At 43.9% G+C, this 17,354-nt stretch overlaps 1 pseudogene; it reads left to right on the top strand.

Annotated features, from left to right (window-relative positions):
• Positions 1-11,462: 11,462 nt before the first annotated feature.
• Positions 11,463-17,354, top strand: part of LOC109438787 (heterogeneous nuclear ribonucleoprotein D-like) — a 62,140-nt pseudogene continuing 56,248 nt past the window's right edge.

Raw genomic sequence — 17,354 nt, 5'->3', positions numbered from 1 at the left:
GTATTTCTGTGGTGTCTGTTGTCACTTCTCCGCTTTCATTTTTTTTTTAATTTATTTTTTAAATTTATGGGGGTGACAATTGTTAGTAAAATTACATAGATTTCAGGTGTACAATTCTGTATTACATCATCTATAAATCCCATTGTGTGTTCACCACCCAGAGTCAGTTCTCCTTCCATCACCATATATTTGATCCCCCTTATCCTCATCTCCTGCAACCCAGCCCCCCAACCCTCTGGTAACCAATAAACTATTGTCTGTCTCTATGAGTTTCTGTTTCTCATTTGTTTGTCTTGATTTTATTAATTTGAGTCCTCTCTTTCTTTTGATGAGTCTGGCTAAAGGTTTGTTAATTTTGTTTATCTTCTCAAAAAATCATCTCTTGGTTTCATTGATCTTTTGTATTGTTGTTTTGGTCTCTATTTCATTTATCTCTGTTCTGATATTTATTATCTCCTTTCTTTCACTCCCTTTTGGCTTATTTTGCTGTTCTTTTTCCAGATACTTTAAGCTTAAGGATAAACTGTAGATTTGAGGTTTTTCTTGTTTATTTAGGTTGGCCTGCATTGCTATGAATTTCCCTCTTAGGACTGCTTTTGCTGCATACCATAGATTTTGAGTCATTGTGTTTTCATTTTTGTTTGTCTTGATATGTCTTTTGATTTCTTCCTTGATCTCATTGTTGACCCATTCACTATTTAATAAACATGTTATTCAGCCTCCTTGTATTTGTGTGTCTTCCAGTTGTGTTCTTGTAATTGATTTCTAATTTCATAGCATTGTGGTCAAAGAAGACACTTGATATGATTTCAATTTTCTTAAATTTATTGAGACATGTTTTGTGGCCTAACATGTGCTCTATCTTGGAAAATGTTCCATGTGCACTTGAGAAGAATATGTATTCTGCAGCTTTGTGGTGAAATGCTCTAAAAATATTGATTAAATCCAGCTTGTCAAATGTGTCATTTAAGGGCACTGTTTCCATACTGATTTTCCGTCTGGAGGACTTGTACCTTGTTGTCAGTGATGTGTTGAAGTCCCCTGTGCATAGATGTTTACTAGGGTTATGTCCTCTTTTTGGATCAATCTCTTTATTATTAGGTAGTGACCTTCTTTGTCTTTTAATATATTCTTCATTTTAAAGTCTATTTTCTCAGATATAAGTATTGCTTTTTTCTCATTTCCATTTGCGTGAAATATCTTAATCCAATCCTTCACTTTCAGCCTGTGTATGTCTTTTGATCTGAGGCGAGTATCTTGTATATATCACATGCAAGGGTCTTGTTTTCTTATCCACTCATCCACCCTATGTCTTTTGATTGGAGCATTCAGTCCATTTGCATTTAAGTGATTATTGATAGGTATGTAGCTATTGCTATTTTGTTATTTGTATTTCTGGTCTTCATTACTTATCCTGTGTCCCCCAAAATAAGACCTAGCTGGACAATCAGCTGTAATGTATCTTTTGGAGCAAAAATTAACCTAAGACCTGGTCTTATTTTACTATAAAACTGGGTCTTATCTAACATAATATAATATAAGACTGGGTCTTATATAAATTTTTGCTCCAAAAGATGGATTAGAGCTGATTGTCTACCTAGATCTTATTTTCTGGGAAACACGATAGATTGTTTTCATCTTTCTTCTGCTTACAGAAGCCATTTTAACATTTCCTGCATGTCTGGCTTAGTGGTAACAAATTCCTTTAGCTAATTCTTTTCTGAGAAGGTCTTTATCTCCCCTTCAATTTTAAATGATAGCCTTTCTCGATAAAGAAATGTTGGTTGTAGTCCTTTGTTTTTCGTCACTTTGAATATCTCCTGCCACTCCCTCCTGGCCTGCAAAGTTTCTGTAGAAAAGTCATTTGATAGTCTTATGGGAGTTCCCTAGTATGTAACCTAATGTCTTTCTCTTGCTGCTTTTAGGATTCTCTTTTTGTCTTTAACCATTGCCATTTTAACTATATTGTGTCTTGGTGTGGACCTGTTTTGATTCATCTTGGTTGGAACTCTCTGCACTTCCTGGGCTTGTGTGTCAATTTCATTCACCAGGTTAGGGAAGTTTTTGGTCATTGTTACTTCAAATATGTTCTCGATCCCTTGCTCCCTCTCTTGTCCTACTGGTACTCCTGTGATGCACATATTGTTGTGCTTGATATTATCCCACAAGTCTCTTAAACCATTTTCATTGTTTTTTATCCTTTTTCCTTTTTGTTGTTCCACTTGGGTGACCACTGCTAACTTGTCTTTTCAATTGCTGATTCAATCCTCTGCTTCATCTATCCTGCTGTTTATTCTTTCGAGTGTGTTCTTTATTTCATTTATTGTATTCTTTAGCTTTAACTAGTTGTTCTTTATGATTTCTCTACCCTTCTTTATGTCGTCACTAAGCTCCTTAAACATTCTTATCATCAGTGCTCCAAACTCTGTCTCTGATATGTTGGTTACCTCTATTTCATTTAGTTTCAATTCTGAAGGTTTCTTCTCTTCCTTTATTTGGGACACGTTTCTTTGTTTCCCCATTCTGGCTGGCTGACTGTTTGCTTTGATGTATTAGGTAGATCCCCCTAGGGTTCTCAGTCTTTGCTTGGTGGTCTTATCTAGTATGTGTCCTTTATATTTGAATTGTACTGCTTCCCTATTCTCCTGTGTGTGTGCCCCAGAGGTGACCCTTGTGTTGTGTGTATTCTCCTATTGAAGTTGAGCTTTAATTGCTTTTGGCTTGTCAGTACGTGGGATTGACTCCTAGGCTGACTAGTTGTGAGCATTGGCTATGCCCACAATGGATGAGCTGCTGTGTGAGGGTTGATCCCTCAGATGAAGCTTGGCCCCTATGGCTCTTATGCCTGTAGAGAATTCCTTCCGGGTGTGTCACTTGTAGGTCAAACCCAGTAATACTCTGGTTTGGTCCGGAATTAGCCTCTGAGTGTGTTGAATCTTGTGTCTCCTGGGCTAGGCCCTGGTGTAGGGCGATTTCAGAACACAACAAATCAATAAGCACAACAACAACAACAACAAAGAAAAACTCAATGCACTCACATGTAAAGGCAACCGATAATCAACTCTCAACACACGCAAAAATACAAAAAGAAATCAATATAGAAAAATGGAAAGAGGGAGGAAAAGTAGGGCAAGGAAAATAAAAAAGAAAATAAGGGAGCGAGAAAGGGGAATATATATATACACACACACACACACACACACACACACACACACACACACACACACCGTGTTTCCCTAAAAATAAGACTTAGCCAGACCATCAGCTCTAATGTGTTTTATGGAGCAAAAATCGATATAAGACCCGGTCCTATTTTAATATGAGACCCCGTCTTATATAATATAATATAAGACAGGGTCTTATATTAATTTTTGCTCCAAAAGACACATTAGAGCTGATGGTCCAGCTAGGTCTTATTTTTGGGGAAATACAGTGTGTATATATACATGTGTGTGTGTGTGTGTGTGTGTGTGTGTATACACTAAAATGATAATAATACTTAAAAAAAAAGAGCAGCACCAGTCGTGGCTTAAGTCCACCAAACTATCTTCAGGTTGTCCTCTGCTGTACAAAGACTCCTCTGCGTCGTGTGGAAGCAGAGCCACGCGGCCACCTGTTGTCCAGAGTGACCCTGGAATTGCAGTTCTAGATGAATGGGTCTATGGGGTGTGGTTGTTAGTTTTTACAAAGTCAGTGCAGTTTCTGCTCTCACCTGCACATACACACGCTGAGAGCACCACAGGCAGCCACTGGGAGGTTGGCTTATTCCCTGTGCCCAGGTCTCCTGAGTCTTAGGGCTCTTCTTCCCTTGGGGAGCATGGAGGGTGGGAGATTTCTGAGCTGCTGAAAGCCCAGAGCTACCTCTACCACCCACTGCTGTCTCCACAGCTGTAATTACCCTGCCGCAGCAGCCCAGAAAAGGCGGAGGCTGGGAAGGGAGGTGTCTTCCATTTCCCAGCCGAGCAGTTTCACACTCTTACCAGTCTCTTCCCTAGGTCACAGTTGCAAGCTGGCTTTTTCCAGGTCCTGAGTGCTACAGCTCTTCTGTAACCTGACAGTACTCCTCAGTTCTGGGACCAGCTTGAGACTCTGGAAGGGTGGGGGTGGGAGAACTGTGGGAGAGTAGGGGGAGGGGCCAAGGTATGGAGTTTTCTTTTTGTTTTTTTGTCTGACCTAGGGCTCAGCTGGAGATCTCAGCTGAGGTTACTGCCTCAAACACTGGATAAGCTGCTCTCTCTGTGGGAGAGATCAGCTGTAGGACACAGGGAGGGAGTCCATCGCCTGTCTCTTGTGATCTCTGGTCTGCGTCCTGAGGCCCCAGTGGCTCCACAGCTGCAGATATGGGCTGCCTCTCCACTCCGCTCCCTTCCCTCTTCACCTTCTCCCCTGGTTTGCCCACCTTCACGTAATCCTTGTGTGAGTCTCTTAGCTGTTCTGTGTGATGAGCAGAGAATCCTTTGATGGGTTATAGATGTTCAATTTGTGGTAAGTTCCAGGGGAGAACTCAAGAAGCCTACCTCACTGCCACCATTCCTATCCTTTTGACCTTCAATAAATCTTTTTTACCCTTGTAGAGTCTTACACCTGATGAAAAATTCTTTTTATATTCTGTGAACAACCAGGGGTTAATTCTACACCAAAATACCAAAACCTTCCCCTTACCCATTGCAACTGCTTCTTCTAACCCTTCCCCACCACTTCTCCTGCTGGTGCATTTTGTTACTATAGATTGTGTTTTCTAGAGTTTTATGTAAATAGAAGAATACAGTATATATTTTTTTGTGTGTGGCTTCTTTCACTCAGCATTATTTGGAGACTCTCCATGTTGTTCATGTTTCATTACTTTGTTTCTTTTTATCAATGATTAACATTCCATTGGATATACCATAATTTGTTTATGTATTCACTTATTAATTTGTGTTGTTTCCAGTTTGAGACTATTACAAATAGAGTTGCTATAAACATTCATATGCCAGTCTTACACCTGATGAAAAATCATATATTTCCTTTGCTCTTGAGTATTTACTTAGAGCACAATGACTAGATCAAATGTGTGGTTACAGCACTGCAGTGACAATACTGGCACAAACCATCTCGGGGTAATGCAAACTATACAGATTAGGGACACAGTCCCCAATAAGACTGTCCTCACTTCAGATGCTAGCCACAAGTTTGGGGATCACCAGGCCACTTGCACAACTGGCAGCAAACTCGGAGGTTTTACAAACTTTATTTGGTTTTAGAATACACTAGACCAATACACAGAACTCTGGAAAGCACTATACGTACAATTATAATTTATGATAAAGGATAAAACTCAGGACCAACCAAATGAAGAGATACATAGGGAGGGTCCTGAATGCAGAGCTTCAATATCCTCTCTTCCTGCCTCCAGGCACATCGATGTTTTCACCATCCAGGAGGCTCCACTGAGCTTCGGTGCCCAGAATTTTTATTAGGGTTTCATTACATAGGTATGATTGATTGAATCATTGGCCATGTGACTGAACACAATGTCTAAAACCCCTCCCCTCTCTGGAGGAGTTTAGGCCAACATCAAAGCCCCAGCCCTCAAATTACATGGTTTGTCTCTCTGCCCTGACCAGCCCCATCCTGAGTCATCTCCTTAGCATAAATTCATGTGTACTCGAAGGGCCCACCATGTATAACAAAGGTAACCTTTCTAAGGGTTTAGAAGCTGCCTCCCAGGAACCAAGAACAAAGATCAGTCAAAGTTTTTGTTACACAACAATGGGGTTTTATAGTTAATAAATTTTTGTTAAATATATTAATAACTAAATCAATAAATGAAAACATGAATAAATGAATGACCAGCAATAACTCTTTTCAGGTGCATGTGAATGAAAACCATTTCCAACTAATTAAGAAATGTTGGCTTGTAAGGTAGAAAATACCTAAGAGTGTTCAAAGAATGAAGAGCTGTAAGTATCCAACAATCAGGAGCTAGAATCGGAAACCAGGGCACCAGATTATTACTTGTCATTACCCATATCTCATTCCTGTTTGTCTATTTCATCTGCAGAAATGCTTGTTTTCTCCATGTGACAAGGAAGATAGCCTTCAACGGCCCTGATTCATAGCCTCTTTTTTTCCCTCTTAGCACAAATATATAAGTTTCAGGGGAGAATCCAAATTGGTCCTATTTGTATCATGTGCTCAATTCTCAGGCCAATCACTCTCCCAAGGGAGGGGATGACTGTCCAGGTCTGGGTCACATGCTTATCCCTGTGGCCTGCTGTTGTGATTGACAGGCTAATTGAAAGCACCATGGGAACTGGTAGGTCCCCAAAAGAAGAGAGATAAATAGATAAAAATCAGCTATTGACTATACTTTATGTCTATATAATGTTTCAAAGTGTAGAAAGGGTTTTCACATATATTATCTTGTGTAATCCTCACAGTGACTTCTGAAGTAGGGTTGCATTTCACAGATAAGGAAATAAGGTTTGGTGGGATTAAAGGTTCAACTGAAAAATGTTAGGACTACTAGGACTTGGTCTTTTACCGTAAGTCCAGGATAATATACGAGGCTTGACAATTAAGTTCACGAACTTGTTGCAATGATGTTGGTAACCTTTTTTGATATCAGAGGGATTATTCATTATGAATTTTTACCTACTGGACAAACAGTTAACCAAGTTTACTATTTGGAAGTGCTGAAAAGACTGCGTGAAAAAGTTAAGACAACCTGAATTTTTTGCCAACAATTCACGGCTCCTGCATCACGACAATGCACCAGCTCACACGGCACTGTCTGTGAGGGAGTTTTTAGCCAGTAAACAAATAACTGTATTGGAACACCCTCCCTACTCACCTGATCTGGCCCCCATGACTTCTTTCTTTACCCGAAGATAAAGGAAATATTGAAAGGAAGACATTTTGATTACATTCAAGACATCGAGGGTAATACGATGACAGCTCTGTTGGCCATTCCAGAAAAAGAGTTCCAAAATTGCTTTGAAGGGTGGACTAGGTGCTGGCGTTGGTGCATAGCTTCCCAAGGGGAGTACTTCAAAGGTGACTGTAGTGATATTCAGCAAAGAGGTATGTAGCACTTTTTCTAGGATGAGTTCACAAACTTAATTGTCCAACCTCTTATGTCCAGTTTTGTACTTCAGAATCAGGGTAAAAATTTTTCATATTTTTTAATCAACTATTCAGTCACATATTACTTGAGCACCCGTGATACACCAGGGCATACTGAAGTAAAAGAGACAAGCCTTGTGGAGCTTACATTGCGGGGGCAAATGGGTGACAAATAAGTTGACTTTAGCCAGCAATGCTATGAAGAAAATAAAGCAACTCAGTAGGATGGGGTGCTTGGTACACAGTGATCAGGGACGGCCTCTCTGGGGTGAGATCATGGGTGCTGAGAGCTGAATGAACTCCAGCAGGCCATTCCTCCTTCTAGCTGCCTGAGCACAAAGACTCTTTACTCCTCAGTAATAATGCCCACAGCCGACCACCAGCTCACCCAGAACACCCTCAAAGCCTTGACAGTTCCCTTTCTAACTCTTTAATAATGAGCTTGCCAGGTTTGAAATGTGATGAAAATCAGAAAAACACCCAAACTGCAGCTTGAATTATTTAAATGTAACTAAGGGCACTCTTTCAGACTCCTCTGACCAGGAAGTCATGGATCCTCTTTGGCAGTAGGATCTATTTTCACCTGGCTAGGGCATTCCCTCAAGGACCTTGTGTGGACTTTACAGAGGCAGAAGTGTTGATCTAACCACGGTCTGTTCCAGCTCTAACCTTTGAAGCTGTGATGAAAACCAAGTTCATTTCTGGCTTTTGATCCAAAGAGAACATAAAGAGGGCAGAGTCCCCACTCCTTTGGGAAGCTGGTCCTGTCTCCCTGACAGTTAGGAAGCCATGTACTATGTCCATATCAGAACCAATGACTCCTCTGGGAGACTATCAAATTAAGACCCTTCAATTGGAAAATCTAATGCTATTGATTAAAGAGCAGATGCCAAAATCAGAACTCCCCTTGCCCTGGAGCTAGACAGATTTATGTTCTCCCTGACTCTAAATCTTGAGTTAGTACACGCTTGATACCCCCAGGAACTCAGGACTTAGACAATAAGCAGAGCCCTCTACCTTTTTTCTCTGAGATTTCTGCTTCAGCCTTAGGGGGGCTGGGCCTGCTTCTAGGCTCTATTGCCTGAGCTCTCAGTGTGGCCTTGTATCCCCCATCTTTATGAAGAGCAGCTAATGCCATATGCTAGGCATCCCAGAGCACAGAGCTAGACACACTTAAGATATTCATTACCCAACTGAAGGAATTAATGATGTATTTCATAATTTCATATTCTCTGAAGGTTTGGCCCTCATTGCGTTGAGGCAAACACCATGGGAAGCAATTGAAAATGACTTGCTGGTCTGAACAATTTGATGTCATGTCTTCCCTTCTCCTTCTTGACTGACTGTAGAGTGCCTGTGTTTCTTTTGAAGGCATAGTTCAAATGTCACATTTGGTGGTGCCTTCCCTGAGTCCCCAGTCAGAGTCACTCTGTTACCATGGCACTTTGTCCATATAAAGCACTTATCATATGGTCTATAACATTTATATGTATACATTTGTCTTCCCCAAGACTGTGAGTTCCTTGGGAAGAAGTACCATGCTTTCTTATCTCAGTCTCCCCTGTGCTTTGCCCAGTTACTGGCATGGTCTAGAAAGTCAGGAAGTGTTTGTTAAATGAATAATTCAGTGATGGATGAATGGGCTACGTAAGCAGAACAAGGCCTTCCCTAGCTTTGAAATCTCCATGATAGTGGGTTACAGGTTGGAGAACAGTGATGAGAATCTTGGCCTAGTTAAATTGGTAAGATGGTCTCAACATCCAATAAGCAGTTACCCCACAAATCTGTGCTTTCTCTGAGAAGCTGTCTCAATTCCATCACCACTGGGAACTGTACATGATGAAAAGGAGATGCTGTCAGGAAAATAGCCATTTGTGGATCTTGGACCAAAAATGGGATGAGATGCAATGAGATGAATAAAGCTGTGAAGGATATAGGAACACCCCTCCCCCAACACCTGATCTGTCAGACCAACCCTGGAGAAAATGAGAATGAGAGATAACACAGCCAGAGTGGTCATTGTAAAGGCAAATTCATCTAAAATTTTAGGTTAGAGCAATTCATTCCCACAGGAAGACCCCCAGAACTGGGGGAACATGGAAGACAGATAATAGAATTTCCTTTTCTGTAGTTCTTAAAAGAGGCTACTACTTCTCTCATATTACCCTCTCCTCAATCTAGGTGGAGTGGCTGTGGGATGGTCCTGCCTGGAGGCAAAGAGAAAGGGGCTGTGTTCTCCACCAGCCAGAGGATTATGGAATATCCTAGCACTCTGTTGCCAAGATACTGGGCAGACCACCAAGGATGGTGTGGAGGCTTCTCTGAGCCCCCATTTCAGGCACAGCAGTGTCAGTAATTAAATCTCACTCCTTCCTGACACCATCAGAAGTGAGTGTAACTGGAGAGGCGTAGTCTCACACGGAGGGAAGTAAAACTGGGGCTGTTGGCTGCAATCTTTCCCTCCCACTTGGTGTAAGACAAAGCCAGGTGCAGGAAGCAGCTGAACTAAACAGTGTCATGATGATGGGAGGAGGAAGGGATAGTTAATATGAAGGAAATAAATGCTCATTCTGATAAAAGAAAATCAAAGCTCCAAATGACTCTCAGGGAGGAAAGATGAGCCAGAGGGAAGTGAAATGGAAATCACCAACAAACTGGAAATCAGGCACAGAGGTTGAGTGAAGGAACTGAAATGCTCTCAAGTGGGGAGACAGCTCCCCAAAGGGTTGGTCTTTCCGGAGAGAACCTGAGATCCAGCAGGTCTGAACCACATTTCCTTGGAGTTAAATGGAGCCCACAGTTTTGATGCTGCTTCAGCAAGGCAGTGGCCCAAGCTGAGGCATTTCCTGGCCTATGGGAATGTCACTTTAGCAGACCCAGTCACCTGAAAAGATTGGTTGGTTCTTTTGCAAATGGAGATTTCCTGGTAAGGTGAAGGGCCACGTCGGTATCCTTAAAAACAATTTTTATCTGATTTCAGTGAAAGTGCTGGTAGCCAGACACATCTATCCACATGGACAAGGAAGCAGAAGTGGGCCACTAAGTTCCACATCTAAATGGTCCTCTGTCCTTTGAGAGTCTCCTGCACCTTCAGCTATGTCTCCATTTGAAAGAGAAAAGGAACATTCTTACTGAAGGAATATTTTCATAAGACACTGGCTCCTCTCACAAAACCCTCTTTACAGGTTCTTGCTCTAGTTCCCTGTTACCCGCTCCCCACTTCTCCTGTTACTCTCCCTTCTGGCTCTCTCTGGCTTTCCAGCCCCCATCCCCCACCCCCGCCATGTGACTGAACCTCTAGCTTCTGCTTCTCCCCATTAGGAAGGACCTTCTTCTTCTTGCTCTCAGATTCCTCCTGTGTTTTGACCTGCTTCCTCAGAAGCCTTGGCACAGGGCCACCTGGGAAGTTCCTCCACCATTTGTACTTTCTTCGCTGTACCCTTCTGGGGTCCTTTGTGAATGTCATTAAGTCTCTTCCTCCTTAATGAGCCTATCTTAACCCAAAAGCCCCGTGGAGCGCACTGGGGTCTTCTCCTTCTTCTGAACCCCTCTCTAAACTTGGGTTTCTGGGCAGAGTGAGTGCCCCAACAGCTGACCGACTAGATCCCGGAGGTTTGAATGTCACCAGCTAGACAAGGTTGGGGGGTAAATTACTTTGTTGGCAGCAGTTATGATGTCACCTTTATAAACCAACATGCTGGACTCAGAGTTTTCCGTGCTCTCTACTAGATCCCCCAGAAGGTAGGAGTCTGAACTGAGATGGATGTCAAATGTTCATTTCCAATCAAAGGGACATAAAACTGCACATGAGAGGAACAGTTTAAGGAAGTAGCGCTGTTCTCCTGAAGGAGAGAAGCCTTGGGTTTACATGACAGCCAATTTCTAATGTGAACCAGGCTGTCATAGAACAGATATTAGCCTCCATCTTTATGTTCTGTGGGGTTAGAGCAAGAGCTGGTGGGTATCTACTCAGTGTGGACAGACTTCAGAAAAGCCACAGAACCGTTTAGGCATCCCTGAGCTTTAAGACACACTGAGGTTCCCATTGCTAGAAAGATACAAGTGGAGTGATGACCGACTTGTGGAGGAGATTTCAGCATGGAATGGAGGGAGAGGGACGCAGTGGCGGGAAGGGAGGTGAGAAGGGACGAGGCGACTTAAAGTCTCTCCAGGCCTGGAGAGTCATTACTAGAGGACAGTGGCTTCAAACAGCAAGGAATTTCAAAGGCCTTTAGGAACAATTGTCCTATCATGGCATCATAAAGTCTGGAGTGAACTCCAGAAGTTATTTTCTACAACACCCCCTCTCCAAATGACCCGCAACAGCTCTGTCCAGCCGTAAGTTTATCACCAGCATGGGATTTTCACCAGAGCTAGGTGGAATTTCTCCATGTCTGCGGTTGGAGGAGGTGGGGGATTCTATGGCAGAAGGTGGACAGGAGTTCTCCAAGCTAGACATCAAGCTGGGAAACCTTGCGGAGGGCCCCACCATCACTGTGGTGGATCCATACAGTATGATGCACTCATCATGCTGGAGGGAGAGAGATTTCGAGGGAGCTCCACTCAGTTGAAAGCAGTAAAACAAGCTTCATTCCACTGGTTCCATTTTTTGAGCTGCCTCGTCACCTGCTGACAAGGGAGGGGTTTGCAGACAGATTGAACCTATGTAGGGATAAAAGTCGCTCTTCCTGAGCTTAAGCTGTTTGGAAATTCCTGTCATGTGCCCCTCAAACAAAGAGAAAGGAGGCAAGCAGGAAGTGGTGGCTGCCGATGGAACTTGGGCATGTTTTCTTAAGGTTGGCAGTGCTCTATAGAACTCTCCTTCTTCATTACAGAAGCTTCCTTTCAAAGTAATTGAGGGATGGCATGACTCACGATGGCATTGCATTCATACCCAAAGGAACAAGACGCTAGTGGGGCTTGGCTGTAGGGTGACTGGTGAGATCTGCCTGTCAGGAGGGACATTACTAGGCCCCTATGATATAGCCTTGTGCTGGCTAATGTGGGCCAGCACCCCTGTGATGCCAGCCATCTGTAGAAGTGGTTGGTGTCCTGTAGGCACAACCACAGGATCTGGGAGTGGCCCAGGCCAAATTGTCATCTTGATAGTAGAACAATATTAACTGAGCTGGGATGCCATTACAGGAGAGTCTGTGATGTTGGTTAACTCCTGTGGGTTAATCCTTCAAAATCTGCTCTTCTGTCATCTCCTCAGCCTCCCACCACCCCTCACCCACACCCCCACCACCAGTCTGGTTAGATGCTGCCTCTGGGTCCTTATCTCCATCTCTGGTTATCATATTATGCAGTCTATGTCTATTTACGTTTCTACCTCACCCAGAAGGTTCTGAGATCTTTGAGGATCCTGTCCAGGATTTGTTAAACCAAGTGAGTCTGCACTCGAGACAGAGGCCTGAGACAGAGGCCTGAGACAGAGGCCTGGGACAGAGGCCTGGGACAGAGGCCTGGGACAGAGGCCTGAGACAGAGGCCTGGGACAGAGGCCTGGGACAGAAGCCTGAGACAGAGGCCTGGGACAGAGGCCTGGGACAGAGGCCTGAGACAGAGAGAGCCAGTGAGGCATCCACTCTAGGGCTCCTGTAAGCGCGGGTTAGCATCTGAGGAAGAATGCCTCCTGAAAATGCCTTAAACTACCAGGCTGGGCTCACTATTCTTCTGGCTCTGGGGCACAGAAAAGGAAAGAATATTAATTCTTGAAAACCAACCATACAGAAGCACTACGCTATTTCATTTACTCCTCAAAGCAACCCTAAAAAATAGGTGCTGACACTCTTATAGTAAACATGAAGAAATTGAAGTGTAGAGGGTGGGGGGTGGGAGATGAGGGTAAAGGGGAATCAAATATATGGTGATGGAAGGAGAACAGACTCTGGGTGGTGAACACACAATGGGATTTATAGATGATGTAATACAGAATTGTACACCTGAAATCTATGTAATTTGACTAACAATTGTCACCCCAATAAATTTAATAAAATATATTAAAAAAATAAAAAAGAAATTGAAGTGTGGTACAGTTTTGTATCTTGCTGCTGTTGGTCTTCAAACTAATATTATAGAGGCAGAACTCAAACCCCAAGTCTTCAAATGCAGAAAACCTTGAACTCTGCACTGTACCGCACTGCCTCCAGCAACTGCATGCAGCCGCCAAGCAGATCAGTGCGGGCAGCCTGAGGGGAGCTCTCTGGGGCTTTAGAGGTTCATGCTAACCCTGAGGGGACTGAGGCCTCACAACGCCGGTCATGAAGAAAGCAGTTGCTCAGGCCAGGGCTTCCAAATCCTGATTCAGTAGGTGTGGCTAGGGCCTGGGGATCTCTGCATTTACCAAGCTCTCCGGGGGATTCTGATCCACCCGTTTGAGGTGAGGCCCATTGCACGCACTTCGTGAAGCTCCCTTCATACCACCTGGTGGCATCTCACTGCCTCTTTGGACCAGGAAGTCCTCCCTTGAGTCTGCCCTTATCACAAGCTTTGTGATGCAACCCCCTCCCCTCTAACCCAGGCCTCCACAGAGACCTGCAGGAGCCTCCTGCCCAGAGCTGTACAGTTTGCCAAGTTATGCTGTTGCTCAGGTGGGACCCCAATGAGAGCAATTTGTGTTCCTGTTGCTGCAGGCTACAGAAGGGGTCTGGCCCTTCAGAGGGCTCTGCAGAGACTCAGAGACAGCTGAGGGGCAGGCAAGAGTGGAGAACTTTGTCAGAAGCCCTCCTAGGCCTGAATGGTTCTGCATCCCTCTACCCCTCGGTGTCCCACTGTTACCTGTGCATTCTCTTTCCACAGTGCATCACCACTGAGAAGTGGGACCAGACAGGGAAGAGCAGGATGCACAGAGGAAACTACTGAGGGGAGCAGGTGCTCAGGTCAGCCTGGGTGGGTCACCCCCACAAGCAGAGCCCCTGCAGTGGCAGACCCCATGACTATCAGGCACCCAGCCATGCTCCAAGTTTCCACGGTGGAGAAAAAAAGATCTAGTGCTCAGGATAGATTCCAGGGTGGTGAGATCAGCAGGTGTCCCAGCTTGGAGCCAACCTGTCTACCCTGATGAAGAGAGCAAAGGCCCATCCAGGAAATAGAGCTCAGGAGAGGACTTTTCTGGCCCCTCATAGCTGCCACCATCCTTATTACCTCTTGCCTGACCTAAGTCCTCAGGTTAATAGTCCTCAACTGACCTTGCCCCATAGGCTGCCTCTAGCCCAACCTACACAGCATCACATATTTATCTTCCCAAGCACAGTTCCAGCCAGGTACTCTCACTGCCAATACCTTGCTCCTATTGAACTGAGAACAAGCCCTTCAACTTAGCATTCCTGGGCATCCATGGTCTGGCCCAGCCTTTTTATCCCACCTTGTCTGTTCACAGACCTCCTAGAGGATTCTATGTTGCTCCTCCAACACACCCCACATTCCCCATCTCCCACCATGTCCTCTGCCTACTCCAGCCCCCTGTGCTTACCTCCTCTGGTTCTATTCTTCATCTGCCAAAGTCTGACTTATCTTCAAGACCCATTTCCAATGCTGCCCCCTCTTCCTTCTCTTATCCCTTAAAACTTTGACCTCTTGGTACTCTTGCCTGGTGCTCACCTATAGCATTTGCATCTCTTTCCATATCCCACCCCCTACCACCCTATGAATCTCTAAGTTCCTTGAAGGCAGAGACTCTACTGTCCTCATTGTTGTACTTCTCCCTACCCCCACCTGACCTCTACTGTCCCCAGCAGCTCCTCAGTACACAGGAAGTTGTTAATAAAACTTAGTTGAGTGAATTCAGATATGAAACAGTCTTTTTGTTTATGATACAGCAGAAGGCTCTTTCTTCAGCTGACCTTTGTAGACAGGAAGTTCTGTCTTACATCTAGCTTAATTCCACCCTGCTTGACATTCGTTTTCATTCCTCAGTGGAGATGGAAAGCAGTGGATTATCTTCCCCTAAATAATAACACTTCTTAACATTTAAGACTATTATTAAATCGCCTTTGAGCTACCTTTGCTCTTCAGGGTGAATAATCCCTGTTCTTACATGTTCCTTTAAAATGTTACTCCCTGCCGTGTAATTAGCTTGGAAACACTTCTGAATTCTCTCCAATTTCTCCATACTTGAGAGGAGAACAGAAGGAACTAAACTGATGGCCTACTATGTGACAGGGACTACCCCCCACACATGCACACACATACACTAAATTTGTTCTTCTGAGAAACCAGTGAGGTAGCTGCTCTTCACCCCATTTTACAGATAAAGAAACAATGGCTCAATATGGTTGACAGGGTTGCTTGATCTTGGTGCTATTAACAGTTTGGGCCAGATAATTCTTTGCTGTGTGGCTGTCCTGTGCACCGTAGGATGTTTAGCAGCCTCCCTGGCCTCTACCCACTTGACACCTGTAGCACACTCACCCTCCCAATAGTGATCACCAAAAATGTCTCCAGACATTACCAAATGTCCTCTGGAGGGCAAAATCACCTCAGGTTGAAAACCACTGGGTTAGGGGAATTTTCCAGAGATCACTCAACTCCTAAGTAAAAGAGACTAAACTCAAATCTGACAACTTCAAAGAATTTTCTTTCTACCCCCATACAATTCCTAAGACAGAGTCTCACCTGGGAAAATAATGGGAGGATGTCATTATTTTCTCTACTGTTATCACTACCTTCCAAATATTTAATCTTCTATGTATGTCATGGGATCAACTAATAGATTATTCTGCTCTAAATCTAACCCTACATTTTCCAAGTTTACTCTTACTCAATTTGAAAGAATTAGTTTGGGTTCACTGTGAACACAGGAAACTTTTAAAAAAAATGTTCAATCAATTTCTTAGTATCACTAATTTCAGGCCTGCTGTAGACATCTAGGAGCAAAGAAAATAGAAAACATATCCTCCCAGAGGACAAGGTCTAACCTGTGAGCTAGATGTTCATATGAGAAGTTCCAACACTTACTACAGAATGTGCAGACCATTCTTGTACCACTCCTAAGCAACCTGTTGCAAAGTAGGAACACCAAGTCCACTGAGCAGTTGCTTAGACTAAAGATGTCAAGCAGTTAGTTTAAGGAGTTAGCTGAGACCAGTCTTTGGCACAGTGAAGATGCTGCTGTAAACTGAAGCAGACAAATACTGTGGACTACAACTTGTGATGATGACATGTGTACTGATGGAACACAGAGTAATGAACCAGGTGTCTGCATGCTGCATTTGATATTTCTGTGCTCCACACAGGCCTGGGGGCCATGTTCTGCTCTGAGACAGATTTCATATTCCCAGTTTCACCTCTACTGTTCCTGGTGGCAAGGGTAGGGGAAAAAAATGCCAGGTTTGTACAGGTGAACTTTTTCACTTGTTCTCCTAGACATTCATCTGAAGCCACACAAGACCTTATTGCAGCTACTTCATTTCTCTCCACCTATCAAATTTAGACTTATTCTTCAAGATACATTTAAATGGCCCCTCCAGTCTTCTCTCCTTAAACCCCACCACCTACTCTCTAGTCTAGCCAAATCAGTCTGTCAGTCTTACCTAAACACAACTTGCAATTTCCCATGGACTCTCCTTTTTCTCATTCATTCTTTCAACATATACCTTTTTTTCCCCATTCCCCACCTTCCCTGATGCAGCTCACTGGCCCATGTTGGTATTATGAGCATTGTGCTCCACCTGGCTGAGGCAGTCAGTCACTGGCTGGCCAATGCTCATGGCCGCCCATGGCTGCCCACGCCAGCCGCTCATGGCAGCACAGCTCCAGGTCAAGCCGTTGTTCACAATCTTCGCTGTAGAAGGCAGGGCTCACTGGCCCATGTGGGAATCGAAGAGAGGACCGTGGTGTTAGGAGCCCAGTGCTCCTACCATCTGAGCTACCCGGCTGCCCCTCAACATATATCTTTTGAGAATCTACTCTGTGCCAGGCACTATTCTAAGAACTGGGGATATGACAGCTCACAAAACAGACAAAAATCTTCTCCCTCATACTTAAGGAGAGAAGCTGACATTCTGGTGTTATTATTCCTACCTGAATATGTTGGCCTCATGCACTCCATCTTAAACTTCAAAAACCCAGCCCATAGGTCCTACCTCATCTCCTCCATGAAGCCCTCTCTCTTCATCCCAAACAGCATCACTCCTCATTCTGTATTTCTTTCTATTGCATTTACTGTGTAAGCCATGCATTTGGCATAAATCAGACATGACCTTTTATTATCTGTGTGCATCATCCTATCTCCCAAATATAATGTAA

The sequence above is a fragment of the Rhinolophus sinicus genome, chromosome 14 (assembly GCF_057876585.1).
Source record: "Rhinolophus sinicus isolate RSI-liver-muscle chromosome 14, RSI-T2T, whole genome shotgun sequence".
Classification (NCBI taxonomy): Eukaryota; Metazoa; Chordata; class Mammalia; order Chiroptera; family Rhinolophidae; genus Rhinolophus; species Rhinolophus sinicus.
This window is presented reverse-complemented; position numbering and strand designations above follow the sequence as displayed.